Source organism: Dipteris shenzhenensis, unplaced genomic scaffold (assembly GCF_047967505.1).
Source record: "Dipteris shenzhenensis isolate YYH24624 ecotype China unplaced genomic scaffold, Dip_SZ_1.0 scaf0262, whole genome shotgun sequence".
NCBI lineage: Eukaryota > Viridiplantae > Streptophyta > Polypodiopsida > Gleicheniales > Dipteridaceae > Dipteris > Dipteris shenzhenensis.
In genome coordinates, this window is record NW_028239568.1 from 9,234 (window position 1) to 14,062 (window position 4,829).

At 45.4% G+C, this 4,829-nt stretch overlaps 1 non-coding gene across 1 annotated transcript; it reads left to right on the forward strand.

The window, feature by feature from the left end:
• The first annotated feature begins 2,382 nt into the window (after positions 1 to 2,382).
• Positions 2,383 to 2,456, forward strand: TRNAM-CAU (transfer RNA methionine (anticodon CAU)). The gene has a single exon. It is a non-coding gene; the product is annotated as a tRNA-Met (tRNA).
• The last annotated feature ends 2,373 nt before the right edge of the window (positions 2,457 to 4,829 follow it).

Genomic DNA, 4,829 nt, shown 5'->3' on the forward strand with positions numbered 1-4,829 from the left:
GCATCTACAACCCAAATGGAAACCGGGTATTTCTTGGTTCAAAAATGCTGAATCTCGTCTCAATCATCACTTATCAGGACTCTTCGGAATAAGCTCTCTAGCTTGGACAGGCCACCTGATTCACGTCGCTATTCCTGAATCTAGAGGCGAACATGTGAGATGGGGTAATTTACTAACTGCACTACCACACCCCCAAGGTTTGGGACCATTCTTTTCGGGTCAATGGAGTGTTTATGCACAAAGTCCCGACTCCGCTAATCACTCGTTCAATAGTGCTCAGGGAGCAGGAACTGCCATTTCAACCTTTCCGGGGGGATTTCATCCACAAACTCAGAGTTTGTGGTTAACTGATATCGCTCATCATCATCTGGCAATTGCGGTTGTGTTTATCATTGCCGGCCACATGTACAGGACTAACTACGGCATCGGACATAGTATAAAAGAGATTCTGGAAGCTCATATTCCTCCAGGAGGCAGGTTGGGACGTGGACATAGGGGACTCTACGACACAATCAATAACTCCCTACATTTCCAATTAGGACTCGCTTTAGCTGCTTTAGGAGTCATTACTTCCCTAGTGGCACAACATATGTATTCCTTACCCGCTTATGCTTTTATAGCACAGGATTATACGACCCAGGCCGCGCTATACACCCATCACCAGTACATCGCTGGTTTTATTATGACAGGGGCGTTCGCCCACGGAGCCATATTCTTTATACGGGATTATGATCCGGAACAAAATAAGGATAACGTGTTGGCAAGGATGTTGGAGCATAAAGAAGCAATAATAGCCCATTTGAGTCGGGCTAGTTTATTCCTAGGGTTCCATACTTTGGGTCTCTATGTCCATAACGACGTCACGTTAGCCTTTGGAACCCCAGAGAAGCAAATTCTTATTGAACCTGTATTTGCTCAACGGATACAATCCGCTCACGGTAAATCTTTGTATGGTTTCGACGTACTTCTCTCCTCGACAGACAGTCCAGCATTCAATGCTGGTCAGAGCTTGTGGCTACCCGGTTGGTTAGACGCCATTAATAATAATAGCAACTCATTATTCCTAACCATTGGACCCGGGGATTTCTTAGTTCATCATGCTATTGCTCCAGGTCCACATACAACTACACCGATTCTAGTGAAGGGTGCATTAGATGCGCGCGGCTCCAAGCTGATGCCGGATAAGAAAGAATTTGGTTATAGTTTTCCTTGCGACGGTCCAGGTAGAGGTGGTACCTGTGACATCTCGGCCTGGGATGCATTTTATCTGGCAGTTTTCCGGATGTCGAATACAATTGGATGGGTCACCTTTTACTGGCACCGGAAGCATATTACCCTGTGGCAGGGAAATGTAGCTCAATTCAATGAATCCTCTACTTACTTGATGGGATGGTTGAGGGATTATCTACGGCTGAATTCTTCACAACTCATTAACGGTTACAATCCTTTCGGTATGAACAGTTTATCCGTCTGGGCATGGATGTTTTCGTTTGGACATCTCGTTCGGGCTACTGGATTCACGTTTCCCATCTCCTGGCGCGGTTATTGGCAAGAACTTATTGAAACTCTGGCTCGGGCTCATGAACGCACACCTTTGGCCAATCTGATTCGCTGGAAAGACAAACCAGTCGCTCTTTCTATCGTTCAAGCACGATTAGTGGGACTAGCCCACTTCTCCGTAGGTTATATATTTACCTATGCAGCTTTCTCAATAGCATCCACATCGGGTAAATTTGGGTAGCTCTGTGTTTCGCCTCAATAAAAGCTAAAAGCATGTATCGCATTGGGCTTACCTTTGGCATTCGAGCCAGTGGTAAGCCCAACTTATCCACGATTAAAATCTGTCTCTGATGGATAGATAGCACGGATGGGTGGCAAATCATAGCACTTCAATTGGACTCTATCCCAAATTCCATCCATTCTATAATAACATTCCAATATCGCCGACTAGGAAATTACGGCAAAGAGGAGTCTCATTGAGAAAGAGAAGAAGAAACAAAAACTGGTGAGGAAATATTATCTCATACGTCAATCCCTGAAACAGAGAATGAGGGGGGGTTTATCAATACAAGAAAAATTAGAGGTTTCTGAGGCGTTCCAATCTCCACCACGTAACAGTGCACCCACCCGTCTTCGTAACCGATGCTCCCTAACCGGACGCCCCAGATCCAATTATCGAGACTTTGGTTCATCCAGACACGTACCACGCGAAATGGCACACGCTTGTTTGCTGCCTGGAGTAATAAAATCGAGTTGGTAGATAAATATTGGTTTTCCCACACGAATTGTTGGAGAATCGATCTCCATAAATTCACAAGATTCCCTCGTGTTCAATGTAATTATTTGAAGACTGTATAATAATTACAGCGAGGGAATCAACCACGCGGGGTAGAGCAGCTTGGTAGCTCGCAAGGCTCATAACCTTGAGGTCACGGGTTCGAATCCCGTCTCCGCAAACGAAAATTAACTTGGTGATAGGGTGATAAAGCAATAGGTGATAGGGGGATAAAGCAATAGTCCACCCTGTTCCCGTATTTTTATTCCAACTATTTGACCACGTACCGGCGGGTATTCATCCACAACATAAACCGGATAATCCCAAATTTTCCCCCCTCATTCTCCTTTTTCTCCTTCCCAGGTGAATCTCCCGATTCTCTATCGGGATCCATTCAATCGGGTAAGTAGGGGGTGGAAAGGAGGACTCAACCATTTCCGCTAGTTCCAGAGACCTTACCCCACCTAGTTTTAGTATCAGCAGTTTTTAATCCCCCCCCCCTGGTAAGATTGAGAGAATAGTGACAGGATAATGATTTGAGAAACGGGAAACAGAATAGTTCTGTTTCCGACATACTGTGTTTCATACACCTCATCAATGTCATCATCGGTAAGCCCTTTTAACTCAGTGGTAGAGTACCGCCATGGTAAGGCGTAAGTCATCGGTTCAAATCCGATAAAGGGCTCGTGAGATTTCACTCGACTTGTCTCTTTCTCTCGGCACAGACACTCGTAATCCTTCCTTACATTGTAGAGTACCACATATGTTTCTACCAATTCAGAAAATTAGTGATCACGTCGAAATGATCCTTCGCCCGAATAGGCGACGAATATGACGAGGCCCCCCCCCCCCCCCAGATGCCTATCGAATCAGATTATCCTGATTATCCACTTTCACTGCTCGGGGGACTCCCGGTAAGATTCGCAACAAATATCCACATATATCTATCTATATAGCGGGATCCATATGTGGGTGGGGAAATCAACGAAGAATCAGCGAATCGCTACGTAATAAAGCTGTTCGGAATGTTCCCCCCCGTCTTGAATCTCAGAATTATTGCTACCCGTAATATAAGAAATTTAGGTAGATGTAATTCATGATGTGGAAGATCATTCAGTTACCCCTGATACAGGAATCCAATGAGAATTCTGACTATCGATACATCTCTCCGCAGGGGGAGATATTCCAATGAATTCTCGTATGAAAAGATTTCAGCTAACTCCCAGCTACGGGTTTCTCTCGTATCATTCCGATCCATCTCCCGCTTCTTAACCAGGAGGTAAGACGGACTATATGGTTCTCATTTAATCTATCGAGACGGGAGTTTGTTTCTCTCGTCCGACATCAAGGAAAAGTGGCCTCCCCCCACCCCCCCCCACCCACCCGCCATTAATCACCCGAATGATTCGGGAGCGAAAAGCTTCCGAATGGTATTGAGTATTGGTAGAATAAATATCAGGAAGTGTCTCTTCCATCGTGAAATAGACGAGTAAAGTGAAGATACGGATCATAAATATCTGTATGTACGCGTGTCCTACTCAATTCACCAAATAGATAGATTGCTGAAAATTGGTGCTTCTCCCACTCCTTCCTGTACTTCTCCAGTGGGCAGGACATGCGGGAGGAAACACCAGCACCACATAAAGAGATCCAATAGATGCCGTTGATTGTTCAATTGGAAGGAATCTAGCTGGGATAAAGTTCCGGATCAGGATTCATCGACGTAGCGAACGGGTTGATGGAGTCTCGGAAGAAGAGAAAGGGTTACCCACTTTCTGAAGAATCACGAAATCAATTTCGTTGTATCGGTACTCTATCCATATCCATCCGCTTGGGGGAACGAGACGGAGTAGAAAAGTACCCTCGACGGGACCTAGGAATATTGTTACCATGCCAGAGAGATTCCGACAAATTCTTATTCAGAAGGGGCAGTGATATGGTAGTTTCATTTCCTACACCACGACCCTATCATGTCATGAAATAGAAGGGCACCCAAAATGGTTGGAAGAGTTGAATAGGAGAATAACTATGACCATCGCCATTGGAAAATCCTCCAAGGAATCGAAAGATTTGTTTGATAGTATGGACGATTGGCTACGAAGGGATCGTTTCGTATTTGTAGGTTGGTCCGGTCTATTACTTTTCCCCACCGCTTATTTCTCCCTAGGCGGTTGGTTCACCGGCACAACCTTCGTCACCTCGTGGTATACTCATGGATTAGCTAGTTCCTACTTGGAAGGTTGCAATTTTCTGACTGCCGCAGTTTCCACCCCTGCAAATAGTCTCGCTCATTCCTTGCTTCTACTGTGGGGTCCGGAAGCACAGGGAGACTTCACCCGTTGGTGCCAATTAGGGGGTCTATGGACCTTTGTTGCTCTTCACGGTTCCTTCGCTTTGATAGGTTTCATGTTACGTCAATTCGAACTTGCTAGGTCCGTACAATTACGTCCCCATAATGCAATAGCGTTCTCTGCTCCCATTGCTGTTTCTGTTTCTGTATTCCTAATCTACCCGTTAGGGCAATCCGGTTGGTTTTTTGCACCCAGCTTCGGTG